Source organism: Ranitomeya imitator, chromosome 2 (assembly GCF_032444005.1).
Source record: "Ranitomeya imitator isolate aRanImi1 chromosome 2, aRanImi1.pri, whole genome shotgun sequence".
Lineage (NCBI taxonomy): Eukaryota > Metazoa > Chordata > Amphibia > Anura > Dendrobatidae > Ranitomeya > Ranitomeya imitator.
Window position 1 is genome coordinate 275,396,210 of NC_091283.1, and position 22,513 is coordinate 275,418,722.

Below are 22,513 nucleotides of genomic sequence, written 5' to 3' on the forward strand. Positions count from 1 at the left end.
ACCATCTTCAGGAATTGGGGGTGGATTAAGTTTGGATGAGCTAGTCACCAGTCAATATTGTAGTGCTTTTGGGTGCGATGGCGTTTGATGGAGGGTTATGAGGCAACCGCTCCCGCTGAAGAGCAGGGGAAAATGACTCCCTGCAGCGAGAGCAGGCCCATGAACGGTGCTGACCTCAGTGACATTATCGCAGTTCACCTTGAGAAATCGGGGTACAACGAGTCAATCTACCCAGCTTTTCAATGTGAGTGGTTGCCTCCGCTCACCGCTTATGATGGTAAGCAAATGTCAAACAGATGGATTATGACGTGGAACACTTTAGATTCTTTCAACTTTGGACAGGTGAGGGACATTGTTTTTTTTCATTTGTTTCTTTACATGGGACAATGGCTTCACTGGAATAGGTGTTAAGGTGAGTTTTTATTTTATACTTAATTTTACTCTATGTAGACAGCGGGGGCCGAATACAACTCTCAGTATTGTCCCCCACTTGCGCTGATCACAAGCAGAGCAGGGTACAATGATGTGAGCTTTTTTTCAACACCCGGAGCCAGGGATCAGTGCGAACAGTACCGCTGATTCCCAGGTGCTGGTGCATGTCATACCGATGACACACGGATGTCATTCATGTGTCATTTATGTGCGAGTCATTTTATGGCCCATTCTGTTGCTAAAAAAAACAGTCATGTCAACATGCTTTGCCCACAGACACACGGTCAGTGGAAACACACTGACATGTGCGCAGATCCATTCACTTGAATGGATCTATTTGTTTAAGTGTCTCCAGGACGTATGAAAACTGTCACCACACGGACCAAACACACTGACGTGTAAAGAAGGCCTTAAGGGGGTACTCTCATTTCTAAGATCCTATCCCAAAATATAGTAGGTGTAATAATAATAATGGCAAATACCTCCAATTAGAAATGTGGTATAGTTTTCCTGATTCTGTCGCTTACCCTATGTCCAGAGCATTGCAGTAGCTTAGACATCCATGGTTATGACTACTAGCAACTAACAGTCACTATATGAGTGGTAGTAGCAATGGATATCTAAGCTAATGCAATGCCCTGCACATTGGGGGGAGCAACATAGCAAGTCAGGAGAACTGTACTACAGTATTATGTACTTTTTAGAGGTTCAGTACCATGGGATTTGTGAACAGGTGCCTCACCACTGTCTTAGGTCATAGTTTCATTATACTTTGAGTTGTATAGAATTATGTATATAGAAATTATATATAAAATATAAGGCATTGGTATTGGAAAATAATAAAATCAGTTTTATTCTTGGCAGATGACTGTGGTATCAAACCAGATACCTATGAAAAGCATGCCATTATTCCAGCCATACCTCTAGCCGTTCAGAGCAAAAATCAATCTTCAGAGCCGTTTCAATCAGTCACCTATGTGGATTCATCACAGACTGTTAAGCAAAATGAAAGCCGCAAAGGTGATGTTGAACATCATATAATTCCCACAGAGAAGAAACCATTTTCCTGTTCAGAATGTGGGAAATTTTTTAAATATAAATCTCAATTGCTTATATATGAGAGAATTCACACAGGAGAAAAGCCATTTTCATGTCCAGAATGTGGGAAATGTTTCAACCAGAAAGCACATTTCCTTATGCATCAGCGAAGTCACACAGGAGAAAAGCCATTTTCATGTATAGAATGTGGGAAATGTTTTAACCGTAAGTCAAGATTGCTTACACATTACAGAAGTCACACAGGAGAGAAGCTGTATTCATGTCCAGAATGTGAAAAATGTTTTATCGAGAGATCAGATCTTCTTAGGCATCAAAGAACACACACAGGAGAGAAGCGATATTCATGTTCAGAATGTGGGAAATGCTTTAAGGCTGGGGTCACATTGCGTTTTGGTCAGAGCGCTAACGGACAGCGTTGCACGGCGAAATTAACGCCATGCAACGCATCCGTTAGCGCTCCCATTGCCCGCAATGTACCAGCGCAGTGCTAGCGCGTGTCATTTTCGGCACGCGCTAGCGACGCGCCGGTCTTTTGTAGCGCGCCTCGGACGCTGCTTGCAGCGTCCGCGGCGCGCCCGAGGTCCGTTCCCCGCTCTCGCAGATCGGGGATCTGCGAGAGCGGGGACGTTAACGCGACCCCGAAACGCGACCCTTTAAAAACATTGCGTTAGCGCAATCCGCTAGCGCTAAGCGGATTGCACTAACGCAATGTGACCCTAGCCTAACCGTAAGTCAAGATTGCTTACACATTACAGAAGTCACACAGGAGAGAAGCCGTATTCATGTCCAGAATGTGAAAAATGTTTTATTGAGAGATCAAATTTTCTTAAACATCAAAGAATCCACACAGGAGAGAAGCCATATCCATGTCCAGAATGTGGGAAATGTTTTATCCAGAAACCATATCTTCTTAAACATCTAAGAATCCACAAAGGAGAGAAGCCATATTCATGTCGAGAATGTGGGAAATGTTATAGTTCAAGTTCAAAACTTTTTGCACAGAACTCATAAAGTGTAGAAACTATTTTTTATGTGGTAATGCTATTCCTGGGAATCATATTTTCTTCATCATCTAAAAATTCATGTAGAGTGTGAAGAAAATAAATAAACAATAATTGAAATCAATCAGGCAGTAGAGTTGCATTTAGTTGACAAAAGGGTGAAACTGGATATACCAGTATTGTAAGCACAAAGGGGCTTTTGCTGGAGGTAGGTGTCAATCCTGGCAGCTTTGCTCCTGGATTCTTAAGGTACCTTCACACTGAACAACTTAAGAACGATATCGCTAGCGATCCGTGACGTTGCAGCGTCCTGGATAGCGATATCGTTGTGTCTGACACGTAGCAGCGATCTGGATCCTGCTGTGACATCGTTGGTCGGAGCAGAAAGGCCAGAACTTTATTTCGTCCCTGGATCTCCCGCAGACATCACTGAATCGGCGTGTGTGACGCCGATTCAGCGATTGTCTTCACTGGTAACCAGGGTAAACATCGGGTTACTAAGCGCAGGGCCACGCTTAGTAACCCGATGTTTACCCTGGTTACCAGTGTAAATGTAAAAAAAACAAACACTACATACTTACATTCCGGTGTCTGTCGCGTCCCCCGGCGTTCTGCTTCCCTGCACTGTGTCGGCGCCGGCCGTAAAGCAGAGCACAGCGGTGACGTCACCGCTCTGCTTTACGGCTGGCGCTTACACAGTGCAGGGAAGGTGACGGCGAGGGACGCGACAGACACCGGAATGTAAGTATGTAGTGTTTGTTTGTTTTTTTTACACTTACACTGGTAACCAAGGTAAACATCGGGTTACTAAGCGCGGCCCTGCGCTTAGTAACCCGATGTTTACCCTGGTTACCCGGGGACTTCGGCATTGTTGGTCGCTGGAGAGCTGTCTGTGTGACAGCTCTCCAGCGACCACACAGCGACGCTGCAGCGATCGGCATCGCTGTCTAGATCGCTGCAGCATTGCTAAATGTGACGGTACCTTTAGCTTAGACTCTAAAGGTACCTTCACACTCAGCAACTTTACAACGAAAACGACAACTATCTGTGACGTTGCAGCATCCTGGATAGCAATCTCGTTGTGTTTGACATGCAGCAGCGATCTGGATCCCGCTGTGATATCGCTGGTCGGAGCTAGAAGTCCAGAACTTTATTTGGTCTTCAGGTTGGCGTGTATCGTCGTGTTTGACAGCAAAAGCAACGATGCCAGCAATGTTTCACATGGAGCTAACAACCAGCGAGAACGATAAGTGAGTTGCCGTTACGTCACTGGATTGCTCCTGCATCGTTCTGGAGTTGCTGTGTTTGACGTCTCTACAGCGACCTAAACAGCGACGCTGCAGCGATCGGCTCGTTGTCTATATCGCTGCAGCGTCGCTGAGTGTGATGGTACCTTAAGGGGAATGTTAGCAAATGGTCTGTACTAGAAGGAACATTTCCTATTGTCTGTATAGGAAGACCCAAGTATTTGAAAGGGCACAACTTGGCTAATCTATCCATTCATAGACAGCATCTTGAAACCCCTTCCCGACTTGCTCTGTATATACATGGCGCCGCAGGAGCTGTGTTACCGCTCACTGTAGTATAGATACGTCGCTGTGATCAGGTAGATCAGTGATCTGTGATTATACAGTTGATGTCCCATCCTGGAACAATTTTAAGAGTAAAAAAAAAAATTAATAAAATGTAAAAATATTTAAAACAAAAATCACAAAATAAAGACCAAAAAAAAGGAAAAATATTAATACAATAAATGGGGTTCCTCCCTGCTGCATGGTGCACTCGCACACTGGGATACAGCGCGGTTCTTTTTGCAATAGTTTTGCCTTTTGCGCTGTCCTTGGCTTATGATGCCCAGCTGGTCTACAGCACATACCCGCTGCAGCAGGTCCCTATAATTTGGACGCTCATGACCGCTTATAGAGCACTCCTTCACACCCAGTTCATGTTAAAGAATGTTCTGATGAAGGTCCTGTGACGGACCAAAAACGTTCATAACCATTTTTGTCTGGATGCACAAATAAAAGGAAGTTCTTTTTCTCTGTCCCCCATGACAGCACCACCAGAGCCCTTCAGGGACAGGAAACCTATAGGATAAAAGAGCGGTACCTCTCTCCTGCATCATTTTCTTTTCCTGTCCCTGACGGGGAACCTACTAGGATGGGTACCTGAAGTACGAAGAACCCGGAGCCGGCCAGTCGGGTTGTGGCAGCGGGGAGGCCCCTGTCACGGCTGGTGCGGTGTCCGATGCCGCCACTGTTGGGACCGATGGGTCTGCAGCGTGCGTGGGGGGAAGCGCAGCCGCCACTCCGGATAGGAGGTAGGGGCTTCGGGGACCCGGGCGCCAGGAGGAATACCGCGCCAGAACGGGCACTTCCGGATTCGGGGCAGGCGCATGCGTGCGGTGTGCTTTGGGTGCACCAAAATGGCCGCCGCCCCGGATCTAGTACCTATTCATTTCCGGGTCCCGGGCAGTGAGCGCATGCGCAGAAGAAGAAGAAAAAAAAAATAGAGAATCAGCGCTTGCCCTGTGACGCAGCCATGGAGGAGGGGGCTGGTATTGGCGCCAGGTTTTTAAACCATGTGGAAAGCGCAGTTCATTGCTGCATGACATCCAAGCCATGGAGGACAGCGACGAGCAGCTCCAGCCGCTGCAGCCGTAGCAGCAGCGCCACCACCAGCGCAAGCCGGATGCGCAAAGAAAGACGTCCTCTGCCGACACTCACAATACTCGGTCCAGCAGCCATTCCACACAGCATAGCAAAGGCTCCAGTGTTGTAAATCAGCTGACACCACCACCTACGGATCTCATACAGGATCCAACACCTCCTCCAGAACGGTACCTGTGGTGCGCAAGATGGGTGAGTGATCTTCATGAAAGTTCACTAGTATAATTGGGGTCCCCTCTTCTACGTTTTATTTTAGGCAAGGAAAAGAACGGGGAAAACTAAACACAAATCCTGCCCACTTTGCGAGAAAGCTTTACCGCAGTCCTGGGATAAGAAGTTGTGTGATTCCTGTATAGGACAAGTCCTCTGTGAGGAAACCCCAAACTTCGCCTCTGAATTACGATCTGTAATAAAATCAGAGGTAGAGACAGCATTTAGATCCCTTTAAAGGGGAAAGGGTTATGGAGCAAACACCTATACCCTATTCCCACTCAGATTCCTCTAGTTCTGACATTGGAGACTCAGATAGACGGGATTCCTCCTCTTCCTCGCATAACGAGAGCGGAGGTCGCCACTGCTTTCCTCTAGATGAAGTTGATGCACTTGTGAAGGCAGTAAGATCAACCATTGGGGTGCTGGATCCCCGTGCTGACAAGACAGTACAGGACATAATGTTTGGAGGATTAGGTCAAAAAAAGCGCAGTCTTTCTCTTAAAGGGACTCTGTCACCTGAATTTGGAGGGAACAATTTTCAGCCATAGAGGCGGGGGTTTTGGGTGTTTGATTCACCCTTTCCTTACCTGCTGGCTGCAATATTGGATTGAAGTTCATTCTCTGTCCTCCGTAGTACATGCCTGCACAAGGCAATCAAACACCTGAAAACCCCGCCTCTATGGCTGAAAATTGTTCCCTCCAAATTCATGTGACAGAGTCCCTTTCATGAAAACATCCAAGCCTTAATTAAAAGGGAGTGGGAAAAGCCAGAGAGGAAAAACTCGTCGGTACCCTCCCTTAAAAGGAAATATCCCTTCGAAGAAGAGGCTTCTACTTCAAGGCCCCTAAACTTGACGTAGCAGTAGCTAAGGCCTCAAAAAATTTGCTTTGCCCTTTTGAGGACATGGGAACTCTAAAGGATCCCCTTGACAAAAGAGCGGATACCTTCCTTAAAGGGGCCTGGGAATCGGCAGGAGGATGTTTAAGGCCAGCAATAGCATCCGCATGCACTTCTAGATGCCTAATGATTTGGGTTGATAATTTAGAGAAAAAATTAAGGATGGCGTATCCAGAAATAAAGTGATAGAATCTATTCCCATGATTAGAGGGGCGGCAGCCTTTCTGGCAGACTCATCAGCTGACTCAGTTAAACTCGCTTCTAAATCAGCAGCCCTATCAAATGCAGCTTGTAGGACATTATGGCTAAAAAGCTGGCCAGGCGAGCTACAAACTAAACAAAAAGTTTGCTCAATCCCATGTGAAGGAAAATTTTTGTTTGGGGAGACCCTGGATGATCTTTTGCAAAAAGCAGGAGACAAGAAAAAAGGGTTCCCTAACCTGGCCACACCATTTGTTAAACGGCCCTTTCGGAATAGGAAATTTTTCCGGAGATGTCCCCCAGGGGAGCAGAACAGATGGGATGATGGGAAAAGGAGAGATAGAGGGTTCCGTTTCGGTAATTCCTCAAGAGATAAAAAGACCTAAGTGACAACCCCCAGGGTGGGAGGGAGATTATCTCAATTCCTCCCGGCCTGGGAAAAAATCTCAACCAGTGTCTGGATATTGAATTTGATAAAATCGGGACTTCAAATAGACTTTTCTTCCCTTCCTCCCCAAAATTATGTGGTCACTCCTCTAAAATCCTCACATCAACAACAACAACAGGCGTTAGAACAGGAGATTATGAGGCTCATAAACAAAGCTGTCATCCAGGAAGTTCCCCCACGGGAAAAAGGAACAGGTTTTTATTCCCCATTATTCCTAGTTCCAAAACCGGATGGGTCCTTCCGCACAATAATAAACTTGCGGAAGCTGAACACTTATGTAAAAAACCAAAGTTTCAAAATAGAGTTAATAAAATCAACAATCAAAAACCTGTTCCTGGACTGTTTCATGATAGTGTTGGATCTCAGCGACGCGTATTATCACGTCCCCATCCACAAGAACTCCCAGAAATACCTCAGACTAGTAGTAGTCATGGGAGGGGAAGTAAGGGAATACCAATACAAAGCCCTTCCCTTTGGCATATCTGTGGCACCCCGCATATTTACCAAATTGATAGTAGAAATGATGGCCCATCTAAGAGAAAAAGACATTTTGTTAGTTCCATACTTGGACAACTTTCTGATTGCGAGCAATTCAGCCCAACACTGTCGTCAACAATGCGACAGAGTGATAAAAACTCTAACAAAGTTAGGCTGGCTTCTAAATCTTCAGAAATCAAAACTAGAACCAACCAGGGTTCAAGAGTTTTTGGGCCTAACCTTGGATTTACCGTATTTTCCGGCGTATAAGATTACTTTTTAACCCCTAAAAATTGTCCCAAAAGTCGGGGGTCGTCTTATACGCCGGGTACGGCGTGTGCAGGGAGCGATCCTGCATTTCGGCGTGTGGTTCCCAGGGTCTGGAGGAGAGGAGACTCTCCTTCAGGCCCTGGGATCCATATTCATGTAAAAAATAAAGAATAAAAATAAACATGGATATACTCACCCTCGGACGACCCCTGGCTCACAGCGCTGCTAGCGTCTCTCTCTGTTCCTTAGAATGCGGTGAGTGAAGGACCTTCAATGACGTCGCGGTCACATGAGCGGTCAGGTGACCGCAACGTCATTGAAGGTCCTTCACTCACCGCATTCTAAGCAACGGAGGGAGACGCTAGCAGCGCTGTGAGCCAGGGGCCGTCCGAGGGTGAGTATATCCATGTTTTTTATTTTTATTCTTTATTTTTTACATGAGTATGGATCCCAGGGCCTGAAGGAGAGTCTCCTCTCCTCCAGACCCTGGGAACCACACGCCGTATAAGATGACTGGGCGTATAAGATGAACCCCGTCTTATACGGTGGGCATATCCCAAATTCCATATTTTATATGGAAAAGTTGGGGGTCGTCTTATACACCCAGTCGTCTTATACGCCAGAAAATACGGTAATAACACAGGAATGTCGTCTTCCAGACCAGAAAAAAAGCAAAAAATATTAAATCTGGTCTGAAAAGCTTACTCAAACCCTCATATGACCTTAAGAAGGGCGATGTTCTTCCTGGGGTCCCTTTCTGCCTGCCTCCCAGCAGTCAAGTGGGCACAACTCCACACGAGAGACCTCCAGTGGGACATTCTGAGGAATCAGATTACACTAAGGGGACGTCTAGAAAACTACATGACTCGAAATTCAGCCAATATTCATTCCCTAGTTTGGTGGTTGGATCCCAACAACCTGTCAAAAGGGGTCCCTTGGGTAATAGAGGTATCTCGAATAGTTACCACAGATGCGAGTCCCACAGGGTGGGGAGCTCACCTGGGCAACAGTGTCACTCAGGGAATTTGGACAGTTAGGAATACAAGGCTTCCTCAAACCAAAAAGAACTCTGGGCGGTGGACCGCAATCTACAGGTCCTTCTCAAAAAATTAGCATATAGTGTTAAATTTCATTATTTACCATAATGTAACGATTATAATTAAACTTTCATATATTATAGATTCATTATCCACCAACTGAAATTTGTCAGGTCTTTTATTGTTTTAATACTGATGATTTTGGCATACAACTCCTGATAACCCAAAAAACCTGTCTCAATAAATTAGCATATCAAGAAAAGGTTCTCTAAACGACCTATTACCCTAATCTTCTGAATCAACTAATTAACTCTAAACACATGCAAAAGATACCTGAGGCTTTTATAAACTCCCTGCCTGGTTCATTACTCAAAACCCCCATCATGGGTAAGACTAGCGACCTGACAGATGTCAAGAAGGCCATCATTGACACCCTCAAGCAAGAGGGTAAGACCCAGAAAGAAATTTCTCAACAAATAGGCTGTTCCCAGAGTGCTGTATCAAGGCACCTCAATGGTAAGTCTGTTGGAAGGAAACAATGTGGCAGAAAACGCTGTACAACGAGAAGAGGAGACCGGACCCTGAGGAAGATTGTGGAGAAGGACCGATTCCAGACCTTGGGGAACCTGAGGAAGCAGTGGACTGAGTCTGGTGTGGAAACATCCAGAGCCACCGTGCACAGGCGTGTGCAGGAAATGGGCTACAGGTGCCGCATTCCCCAGGTAAAGCCACTTTTGAACCATAAACAGCGGCAGAGGCGCCTGACCTGGGCTACAGAGAAGCAGCACTGGACTGTTGCTAAGTGGTCCCAAGTACTTTTTTCTGATGAAAGCAAATTTTGCATGTCATTCGGAAATCAAGGTGCCAGAGTCTGGAGGAAGACTGGGGAGAAGGAAATGCCAACATGCCTGAAGTCCAGTGTCAAGTACCCACAGTCAGTGATGGTGTGGGGTGCCATGTCAGCTGCTGGTGTTGGTCCACTGTGTTTCATCAAGGGCAGGGTCAATGCAGCTAGCTATCAGGAGATTTTGGAGCACTTCATGCTTCCATCGGCTGAAATGCTTTATGGAGATGAAGATTTCATTTTTCAGCACGACCTGGCACCTGCTCACAGTGCCAAAACCACTGGTAAATGGTTTACTGACCATGGTATTACTGTGCTCAATTGGCCTGCCAACTCTCCTGACCTGAACCCCATAGAGAATCTGTGGGATATTGTGAAGAGAAAGTTGAGAGACGCAAGACCCAACACTCTGGATGAGCTTAAGGCCGCTATTGAAGCATCCTGGGCCTCCATAACATCTCAGCAGTGTCACAGGCTGATTGCCTCCATGCCACGCCGCATTGAAGCAGTCATTTCTGCCAAAGGATTCCCGACCAAGTATTGAGTGCATAACTGAACATTATTATTTGATGGTTTTTTTGTTTGTTATTAAAAAACACTTTTATTTGATTGGATGGGTGAAATATGCTAATTTATTGAGACAGGTTTTTTGGGTTATCAGGAGTTGTATGCCAAAATCATCAGTATTAAAACAATAAAAGACCTGACAAATTTCAGTTGGTGGATAATGAATCTATAATATATGAAAGTTTAATTGTAATCATTACATTATGGTAAATAATGACATTTAACACTATATGCTAATTTTTTGAGAAGGACCTGTATTATCCTTCCTTCACAGCCTACAGGGGCATCACGTCTGGGTGTTTTCGGACAATCAGGTAGTGGTAGCCTACCTGAATCACCAGGGGGGACCAGATCTCACAGCCTAAATGAAGGCCACTTCCGAAATCTTCAGTTTAGCAGAGAACAACTTCCTATCCCTTTCTGCGCTACATATAAGAGGGGTAGAAAATCAGAAAGCAGACTTTTTAAGCCGTACCCATTTAAAACAGGGGGAATGGACTCTAAATCAAAGCATCTTCGATCAGATCACAAAGCTTTGGGGGGTCCCTGTAATAGACCTTTTTGCCAATGTAGAAAACAGAAAAGTAAAAATTTCTCCTTCGCCTCATTGGGGGACACAGACCGTGGGTGTATGCTGCTGCCAATAGGAGGCTGACACTAAGTGATACAAAAAAAGTTAGCTCCTCCCCTGCAGTATACACCCTCCTGCTGGCTCTCAGCTAACCAGTTCTTGCTTAGTGTCTGTAGGAGGCACATGGGTCTGGTTCAGACCGCAACGTTTTTATTTTGTTTACTTTTCTGTAAATTTTTATTTTTTAATTAACGGAGTGAAGGGGGCGACGGTTCCTTTCAAGGTTCCGATCTCCCCTGAACCATCAACAGGCGAGCACGGCGAGTATTCCTCCCCGTACCCTTTCCTGCGCCGTAGGAAGCCATGCCTGAGCTCACTTCAGGGGCGACGGTTCCTTTCATGGTCCCGATCTCCCCACACCAGCAGCAGGCGACCACATGGAGTGTCGCCTCCATGTATCCTCTCCTGGAGCCAGGCCCAATGCCGGACAACTGGCCCTGTCCACCCGGACTGAACTCTGTGGCTGTACAGAGGCCCCTCTCTATGGCGTCCAAGCAGCCCCCACTGTCCCAGCACTGTGACAGCGGATGGCACAAGGAGGCGGATGGTTCCTCTCCACCTCCCTAACAAACGGATGATGGATTGAGGCTTATCCCTGCACCATCCACGCTGCTCAGAACAGCGCTGAAACCCACATCCGCGGTGGCTCCATGCCGGGACGCGCACCAATGGTGAGTGGATCCATCTTCATTGGGATATCCACATGCTGACAGGCAGCCTCAGCCACTTCCCTGTGGCCCACCTCTCTGAGGTAACGCTCTGGATGGCTGCAAAAATTTAGTCCCCGGCTTCGGCCGATTTGTAGGCCGCATCCTGGAAGTCTTGCCTGGAACGACCCACTGGTGACGTCCGCCGGCTACAGAAATTTAGGCCCCGGCTTAGGCCTATTCAACATCGTGTCTTTGGCTCCGCCCCCCAAATTGGCGCTTCTCGCTCTCTGCGAGATTTTATCAACTCTGCAGCTCCCGGTGGCCATCTTGGTCCACCCGGCCAGCTCACACTGGGGTGACAGTATTTTTGCATTAAAGGGGCACATCGACTCTACATCAGTACCCGGGTAAGGAAGTACCTGGTCTTAAAGGCACATGACCAGTATTTCCTGGTCTTAAAAGCACATGACCAGTATTCCCTGGTCTTAAAGGCATATGGCCAGTATTCCCCATCTTAAAGGCACATGACCAGTATTCCCTGGTCTTAAAGGTGCATGACCAGTATTCTCTGGTCTTAAGGGCGCATGACCAGTATTCCCTGGTCTTAAAGGTGCATGACCAGTATTCTCTGGTCTTAAAGGTGCATGACCAGTATTCTCTGGTCTTAAAGGCGCATGACCAGTATTCTCTGGTCTTAAAGGTGCATGACCAGTATTTTCTGGTCTTAAGGGTGCATGACCAGTATTCTCTGGTCTTAAAGGTGCATGACCGGTATTCTCTGGTCTTAAAGGTGCATGACCGGTATTCTCTGGTCTTAAAGGCGCATGACCGGTATTCTCTGGTCTTAAAGGTGCATGACCAGTATTCCCTGGTCTTAAAGGCGCATGACCAGTATTCTCTGGTCTTAAAGGCGCATGGCCAGTATTCCCCGATCTTAAAGGCGCATGACCAGTATTCCCTGGTCTTAAAGGCGTATGACCAGTATTTCCTGGTCTTAAAGGTGCATGACCAGTATTCCCTGGTCTTAAAGGCGCTTGATCAGTCCGAGGAGCCCTCCGCCGCCGACCCCAGCTTTATCCTCTAGTTCCCCTCAGTGGACTTCTTCACTGACCAATCCATGGTTCTCTGACCAAGAGATTGAATCCCTCTGTGTATCCTCTGTTTGGAGTGCTCGAAGGACCATTATACATGGTCCCTATCCTACATGGGAGCCGTCGGCTAGCAGGGGCCGCAAGTATTCTAGAAACATGCAGGCGTCTAGAAACATACAGGCATCTAGAAAACTGAAGTTTTTCGTTTCCTGCTCCCTCACCAATGATTTGATGACAACAAGGCTCTGAATATGGATTGGATATTGCCTGAGCTTGCTAGAGCTTCAGAGACTAAACTCCCTCGAGAGCATTTGCCATTCAATTCGGATAAGCGATTCACTGGACAGAAGCCTCTACGTGGGATGCCATGCCTGGCCTGTTTTTTAAGGGCGATGGGTCCTTTAAAGGGCACCAATCTCCCCACACCATCAACAGACGAGCACACGGAGTGTCGTCTCCATGTTTCCTCTTCTGCATCCAGGCCTAACGCCAGACAACCTGTCCTGTTCACCTGGAGACCTGAACTCTGTGGACATATAGAGGCACCCTTTTTGGCGTACGAGCTCCCCCCTCTGCATCACCACTATTTAGTGGATGATGCAAGAAGGCGGACAATTCTTCTCCACTTCCCTGTTAAGAGGTTGATGGATCGAGGGTTCCTAATTTATATCTCTGCACCGTGAAAAGAGGAGATGGCAAGAGACTATGACCTGCTGGATGCAGCCGCGCATTCTGCCATGGGGCAGATTAACCGGGTAGAATCTCCTGTGATATACCTACCAGTATCCCTACCTGATGGGTCATCAATTAGATATACTACGGACTGTCAGATAGCAAATCTGGTTCGTTCCGTCTTGCGGCTTCGGGTCCAGTGCTCTATCCTCCCTAGCGGCCGCATGGATTGCTAGAGCAATGGTCTCCTGGCTGGGAGACCTTAACTACCTTGATTCACACCAGCAACAACTGGCCAATCAAATCCTTTGAGCGGGAGACTGACAAAGGATTGTATAAGGATTGTCCAGCACAGTCTAGATCTAAGGGATCTTGGTTCCAAACAGGGGAACGAAAAGTAAGATCGACCCTGGACCTCAAACTTCTAACAACCTTTGACATGGTCCTCCTTCTTTGGATGGAGTTCCTCCGCTCAGCCATTACTTCAACAGAAAAAGGTGCAGTTTCCGGCATCCATCGACATTCGGGTTGCTTGCCCTCTGCAAAAATTCCTTCGCCTTTCCATTCCTCAACAGCATCTTCAAGTCACAACCTTGTCCTTCGGCCTTGCTTCCGCACCCAGAGTGTTCGCTCGGGTCATGGCGGATGTCATGTTTCTCTTGCACTCTAGAGGCGTGCTCGTCCTGCCCTGTTTGGTCTGTCTAGCCGCCCTTCCAGGACTACGCTGAGTCGTCTATATCTCTTGCAATACCTTCTCTCCTGGGCTGGCAGCTACACTTGGACAAGTTCTCCTCATTTCCAGCCCAGCAGATATCCTTTTTGAGGATGATCCTGCACACTTCTAGAAGGATGGTAATTCTTCCTCGAGACAAGGTCATGCCCCTTCAACAGGGAGCTCGCGCAAGGAGAGTTCTGAGGACTTGATTACTCAACCCCTCATTTCATTCGATTTGCTAAGAGAGTTCTGAGGAAAAATGGTGACGACAATGGAAGCGGTTTCCTTCGCTCCGCTCGTTTTCAGCAAGTCAAACAGACTTTCAGACAATAGTCTCTGAGCTCCTTCTTCATCCAGGGCCTTTCTCCCGGTTCAATGGTTATTAGTAACTACCAATGCCAGTCTTCTTCTACCCATCATTGTTCTGGAGATCCGAACGGTAGCCTTACAGCAGGTCCACTGCCTTCTGGCGGGTCTCCCTATCTGAATTCAATTGGATAATGCCACGGCGGTGCCTTACGTCAGTCATCTAGCAGGTACCCACGGTCAGGCGCCATGACCGAGGTACCTCACTTTCTCTGATGGGCCGAAGTCTATTTTTCGGTGATCTCGGCAGTATATATCCCAGAAGTAGAACTCTGAACGGCAAGCAAATTCAGCCGTCAGTGTTCCGCCTCAAGTCAGTGGGAACTTCTCCCCGAAGTCTTCCATCAGATCTGTCCTTACTGGAGCTCTCCAGTTGTAGGTGGGATGACATCCAGACTGAAGGCCAATGTACTCGAGTTCGTGGTTCGGCCTCGAGATCCAAGAGCCATCGCTCTCCATGCTCTGGTTCTGCCGTGGTACCAGTTTCCATAACTCCCCTTCCACTGCTTCCGAAATCCTTTCGGAAGCAGAAAGGGGCCCCAGTGATCCTCAGAGATCCGCACTGACCACGTCCGTTTTTTGTTTGCGGAGCTAGTATCTTCTCGCCTTATCGCAGCACAACTGCAAGTAGGGACTTTCTCACAGGGAGTTTTCACACGTGGTTCTTCCCTATCGCATACCGTTATGTCATTGGGACCTTATTATTCCTAGGAGCCTTACTGTAGGCTCCTTATTCATTCGGGCAGACTTTACTATCAGGGAAAGTCGTCCCGTTCTCCTCTGCGATATTCTCACTCTGACGAGTCTTCGGAGCTAGCTTCTCTGCTCTTTCAGACTTTTTCCCCTTATTACCTTCGAGGCAAGGTTGTCCTCAGGCCATCTCCATCCCTTGTTACCAAGGTGGTACTGTATTACCACTGTTATGAGGGCATAGTTCTTCCCTCATCTCTTTTGGCTCCAGTCCACAAAATGGAATAATATCCCCCATATTCTGGACGAAGTGAGTGCTCTGAGTGAGTAGGTACGTCTTGAGGACGGCGTCCTTCTGAAGGTTGGACATTTTATTTGGGCTTCCTGACGGTAGAGGAAGGCTTCTTGACATTTTCAGGAAGGGTTTAGCCATTTCATCGACCATGATAACATGGTGAATTCTTTTCACCATCCAGGAGTCCTTCCGTGCTAGATGTCAGCCTATCTCCCTGTCTATCAAGGGTTCTAGGCACCAGGCGTCAGCAAGGCACGCCTGCAAGCTTGCGGATTCGTCCAGTCCGCATGCATTCTTGAAGCACTATAATTCCCACACTTCCACAGATGTGAGTCTGGGCAGGCGGACTCTGCAGGCCGCAGTGGCGCACTTGTAAGTAGCGGTTACACAGGGCCTGATCTATTGTTGTCCCCACCCAGGGACTGCTTTGGGACGTCCCACAGTCTGTGTCCCCCAATGAGGCGAAGGAGAAATAGGGATTTTTGTGTACTCACCGTAAAATCCTTTTCTCCGAGCCATTCATTGGGGGACACAGCTCCCACCCTGTTATTAGCTTATGCTTGTTTTTTAGAATATGACATGCTATACACTCATATATTGTTATTGATCTCCTACTGCTTTTGCACCGAACTGGTTAGCTGAGAGCCAGCAGGAGGGTGTATACTGCAGGGGAGGAGCTAACTTTTTTTGTATCACTTAGTGTCCCCCAATGAATGGCTCGGAGAAAAGGATTTTACGGTGAGTTCACAAAAATCCCTATTTTGTTCTCTAGACCCCAGGGGGGACCCTCGGGCTCTGGATGCATTCACGATTCCCTGGACTCTGGTCTCGCATATGCCTTTCCCCCTCCTATACTTATCCCGGCAGTTCTGTGGAAAATCAGACCGGACAGGGCGAGACGCAATCTAATAGCCCCCTTCTGGCCCAAAAGGACCTGGTTTTCCTGGCTGAGGATGCTATCGGTCACCAATCCCTGGGTTCTTCCGGATCTTCCGGACCTCCTATCACAGGGACCAGTGCTCCACCCTCAGTCAGAGAGTCTCCACTTAACAGCATGGAATTTGAGAGGTCACTACTAAGGGGAAGTGGCTTTTCAGATAAATTAGTTTCCACACTGTTGAAAAGTAGGAAAACGGTAACCACTAAAATATACGGCAAAACTTGGAAAAAGTTTCTGTCCACCTCTGGGGTAAAATTGCAAGATGGGGTCAAAGTTCCTAAGGTATTAGAATTCCTACAAAAAAGGTTTAGATCTGGGCCTCTCAGTGAGCACCCTAAAAGTGCAAATAGCGGCTTTAGGGGCATTATACAGTGAAAATATAGCTGATAATCCAAGCAGCTGCTATAAGATCTAAACCCATAAACATAAAGACTACCAACATGGGACTTAAACCTAGTCTTGTCAGCTCTAACAGAACCCCCATTTGAGCCTATAGATTCAATACCCCTTAAAACTTTCACTTAAAACGGCCCTTCTCACAGCTTTAACATCTGCCCGTAGAATAAAGGCCCCTTCACATTAAGCGACGCTGCAGCGATACCGACAACGATCCGGATCGCTGCAGCGTCGCTGTTTGGTCGCTGGAGAGCTGTCACACAGACCGCTCTCCAGCGACCAACGATGCCGGTAACCAGGGTAAACATCGGGTAACTAAGCGCAGGGCCGCGCTTAGTAACCCGATGTTTACCCTGGTTACCATCCTAAAAGTAAAAAAAACAAACAGTACATACTTACCTAACGCTGTCTGTCCTCCAGCGCTGTGCTCTGCACTCCTCCTGTACTGGCTGTGTGAGCACAGCGGCCGGAAAGCAGAGCGGTGACGTCACCGCTCTGCTTTCCGGCTGACCGACGCTCACAGCCAATACAGGAGGAGTGCAGAGCACAGCGCTGGAGGACAGACAGCGTTAGGTAAGTATGTACTGTTTGTTTTTTTTACTTTTAGGATGGTAACCAGGGTAAACATCGGGTTACTAAGCGCGGCCCTGCGCTTAGTTACCCGATGTTTACCCTGGTTACCAGTGAAGACATCGTTGGATCGGTGTCACACACGCCGATCCAGCGATGTCAGCAGGGAATCCAGCGACGAAATAAAGTTCTGGACTTTCTTCAGCGACCAACGATCTCCCAGCAGGGGCCTGATCGTTGGTCGCTGTCACACATAACGATTTTATTAACGATATCGTTGCTACGTCACAAAAAGCAACGATATCGTTAACAATATCGTTATGTGTGAAGGTACCTTAAGTGACTTCCAGGCCTTATCTGCAAGGCCTCCCTTTACACAAATCCTGGATGATAGGCAGGGTCTGTTCTCAGGATAACCCTATCTACCCAAGGTTGCATCCAATTTTCACAGGTCCCAGGAGATAATCCTTCCTTCCTTCTGCTCAGACCCTAAAAATAAGAGGAAAAATTCCACAAGTTAGATGTGAGAAGGTGTCAAGCTCAATACTTAGAATCCACCCAGCAGCATAGGAAGGAAGGGTCTCTCTTTATCTGTTTTCAGGGACCCAGAAAAGGACTCCAAGCCTCAAAGGGCACTACAGCACGCTGGATAACAGATGCGATGTGTGCGGTGAGCACTTTATTTAAAAGTGTTTTACTAATCTAGACACGGTGTATATCTGTTAAGCAATATGTTAAAAGTGTAGATTTTTATTGTCACTAATCTGGAGGACCTCCGATGCTCTGTAAGGCCTGTTTCACACGTCAGTGTCTCCGGTACGTGAGGTGACAGTTTCCTCACTTCCCAGAGACACTGACACATGTAGACACATAAAAATCAATGCATCTGTGCAGATGTCATTGATTTTTTTTTTTGCGGACCGTGTCTCCGTGTGCCAAACACGGAGACATGTCAGTGTTCGTGGGAGCGCACGTATTACACGGACCCATTAAAGTCAATGGGTCCGTGTAAAACACGTACCGCACACGGACGTTGTCCGTGTGCAGTCCGTGTGCCGTGCAGGAGACAACGCTACATTAAGCGCTGTCCCCCCCCACTGGTGCTGAAGCCGGTGAGTATTTTCAGAACAGCGGGGGGGGGGGGGGGGGAGCCACGAGGGTGGGAGGCGCACAGGGGGTGGGAGGGCGGTGGGCACATAGATCTTGATTTTAAACACTATTATTCATATCTTCTCTGCAGCAAACGCTGCTGCAGGGAAGATATGAATCGGGGCTTCAGCACCAGATGCTGGTACGTGTGGTACCCAGCACGGTGCGTGTCGTACCCAGTGGGCACACGGGTGGCACACGTTTGCCACACTGATGTCCCACAGAAACGTAGGGGCACACGGACACGGATAATTCTGGTACCGATTTTTTTTTTTTCTTTTTTTTCCCGAAATTATCTGGACGTGTGAAACCGGCCTAAACCAAACTGATGCAGGAGAGAGGTACCGCCCTTTTATCCTATAGGTTTCCTGTCACTGAAGGGCGGATCCTCTCTCTCTGGTGGTGCTGTCATGGGCTCTGAGAAATACAGTTATCGGTAAGTAACTATGCTTTTTGTTCAAATACTGAATGCCAAGTTTATTATTATTATATTTTGACCAGTTGGATACCTGACTTGGCACTCTGTAGTAAAAGTGTTGTTGGTGCTCATGTTAGTCTATACTATCTATTTTCTATAAGCCAGGAGGAATACACTACTGTCTATATGTTGAGTTTTTTGCATTTATGTATTTGTTCTTCAGTTCATCAATAACCATACACTGTTGTCATATTAGTCTTAAGCATTGATTTTTGATCATTTTGAATAGCTAAGGTTTGCCTCTTACATCAGCTCCTGCAACTTTAAGACACAAAAGAGCACAGTGAGGTCAAAAATACTCTGTTATAAAAAAAAATTACAGTAATAAGCAAGTGCTAGTAAAAAGATGGAAAAAGCAGGGTATTTAGTTGATACTTTTTTTGCAAAAAAATGTATACTAAGCTGCTCCACCAATCGTCAAGGTATACCCATATAGAGCAGTCCTAACTAATGTTATATAATCCCTATCTGATGTATTTAAAAACCTGATCATCTGTATAATACCTGTATAAGCAGGGTTTCTACAAGACTGGGGAGTCCGCCACTCCTTATGGGTCATTTGCATCAAAGCTGTTCCTGTTGTGAATTCTGTTGTCGAGCTCCCTCCTGTGGTCGTGAATGGTACTTCGGCGAGTTCTGTCTATGGGTTCCCTTTGGTGGCTATGAGTGAAGCTGCTGCTTCTGAGGTTCCTTACACAGGTGACGTGGTTTATCCTTTGGTTGGCTGCTCTATTTAACTTCCCTCAGATCGTTACTCCAGGCCAGCTGTCAATGTTTTTGCATTGCTTCAGTTCGCTCCTGGATCTCTCTGGTGACCTGCCTTCTCCTGCAGAAGCTAAGTTCCTGATAGTCATTATTTGTTCATTGTTTTCTTGTCCAGCTGGTTATCATGATTTTGTCTTGCTAGCTGGAAGCTCTGGGATGCAGAGTGGCCCCTCCGCACCGTGAGTCGGTGCGGAGGTCCTTTTTGCACACTCTGCGTGGTCTTTTGTAGGTTTTTGTGCTGATCGCAAAGTTACCTTTCCTATCCTCTGTCTATTTAGTAAGTCTGGCCTCCCTTTGCTGAAACCTGTTTCATTTCTGCGTTTGTGACTTTCATCTTTACTCACAGTCAATATATGTGGGGGGCTTCCTTTGCCTTTGGGGAATTTCTCTGAGGCAAGGTAGGCTTTATTTTCTATCTCTAGGGCTAGATAGTTCTTAGGCTGTGACGAGGCGCCTAGGTCTGGTCAGGAGCGCTCCACGGCTATTTTTAGTGTGTGTGATAGGATTAGGGCTTGCGGTCAGCAGAGCTCCCACATCCCAGAGCTCGCCCTGTATGAGGTTTAACTATCAGGTCATTCCGGGTGCTCCTAACCACCAGGTCATAACATGTTCCATCCAGCATGTCCACATGGATATTCCTTCTCTGAACCCTGCTTATACAGGTACTATACAGATGATCAGGTTTTTAAATACATCAGATAGGGATTATATACATTATTTAGGACAGCTCTATATGGGTATACCTTGACGATTGGTGGAGCAGCTTGGTATACATTTTTTTGCAAAAAAAGTATCAACTAAATACCCTGTATTTCCATCTTTTGACTAGCACTTGCTTATTACTGTGATTTTTTTTTTTTTTTTTTTTTATTTTTTACAACAGATTATTTTTGACCTCACTGTGCTCTTTTGTGTATTCAAGTTTCTTGGTGGTGTGTGAACAGGTTCCTACAGACTTGTTCAATGTGCAAGTAGCCCATGTGTTTCTGGTCCTACAACTTTGCCATCTTTAGAAGTCAGAAATTAAGGAATGAGAGCGCACATAGGGCGATAAAAGAAATAATTTTGATGACAATACGCGGTAGGTGCACTCACCTTTTACAAGTTGTGAAAGGTGACAACCCCTTTCAGGATATGAGAGGAAACCGTGGTCGCTGCAGACTCTGGTAGATACCAATGTCACAAAGAAGGAAGAAGACCGGGATCTCAATGTATCCGCGCTGAATTATTTTTTTTTTGGCCCTGAGGAAGAGATTTGCCACGAAACATGTCGGCACAATAAAGCTTTTAATCCCTTCATGACCCAGCCTATTTTAACCTTAAAGACCTTGCAGTTTTTTGCAATTCTGACCAGTGTCCCTTTATGAGGTAATAACTCAGGAACGCTTCAACGGATCCTAGCGGTTCTGAGATTGTTTTTTCGTGACATATTGGGCTTCATGTTAGTGGTAAATTTAGGTCAATAAATTCTGCGTTTATTTGTGATAAAAACGGAAATTTGGCGAAAATTTTGAAAATTTCGCAATTTTCACATTTTGAATTTTTATTCTGTTAAACCAGAGAGATATGTGACACAAAATAGTTAATAAATAACATTTCCCACATGTTTACTTTACATCAGCACAATTTTGGAAACAAAATGTTTTTTTGTTAGGAAGTTATAAGGGTTAAAATTTGACCAGCGATTTCTCATTTTTACAACGAAATTTACAAAACCATTTTTTTTAGGGACCACCTCACATTTGAAGTCAGTTTGAGGAGTCTATATGGCTGAAAATACCCAAAAGTGACACCATTCTAAAAACTGCACCCCTCAAGGTACTCAAAACCACATTCAAGAAGTTTATTAACCCTTCCGGTGCTTCACAGCAGCAGAAGCAACATGGAAGGAAAAAATGAACATTTAACTTTTTAGTCACAAAAATTATCTTTTAGCAACAATTTTTTTTTATTTTCCCAATGGTAAAAGGAGAAACTGAACCACGAAAGTTGTTGTCCAATTTGTCCTGAGTACGCTGATACCTCATATGTGGGGGTAAACCACTGTTTGGGCGCAGGGCTTGGAAGGGAAGGAGCGCCATTTGACTTTTTGAATCAAAAATTGGCTCCACTCTTTAGCGGACACCATGTCACGTTTGGAGAGCACCCGTGTGCCTAAAAATTGGAGCTCCCCCACAAGTGACCCCATTTTGGAAACTAGACGCCCCAAGGAACTTATCTAGATGCATAGTGAGCACTTTGAACCCCCAGGTGCTTCACAAATTGATCCGTAAAAATGAAAAAGTACTTTTTTTTCACAAAAAAATTCTTTTAGCCTCAATTTTTTCATTTTCACATGGGCAACAGGATAAAATGGATCCTAAAATGTGTTGGGCAATTTCTCCTGAGTACACCAATACCTCACATGTGGGGGTAAACCACTGTTTGGGCACATGGTAAGGCTCGGAAGGGAAGGAGCGCCATTTGACTTTTTGAATGGAAAATTATTTCCATCGTTAGCGGACACCATGTCGCGTTTGGATAGCTCCTGTGTGCCTAAACATTGGCGCTCCCCCACAAGTGACCCCATTTTGGAAACTAGACCCCCCAAGGAACTTATTTAGATGCCTAGTGAGCACTTTAAACCCCCAGGTGCTTCACAGAAGTTTATAACGCAGAGCCATGAAAATAAAAAATAATTTTTCTTTCCTCAAAAATGATTTTTTAGCCTGGAATTTCCTATTTTGCCAAGGGTAATAGGAGAAATTGGACCCCAAATATTGTTGTCCAGTTTGTCCTGAGTACGCTGATATCCCATATGTGGGGGTAAACCACTGTTTGGGCGCACGGCAGGGCTCGGAAGGGATGGCACGCCATTTGGCTTTTTAAATGGAAAATTAGCTCCAATCATTAGCGGACACCATGTCACGTTTGGAGAGCCCCTGTGTGCCTAAACATTGGAGATCCCCCAGAAATGACCCCATTTTGGAAACTAGACCCCCAAAGGAAC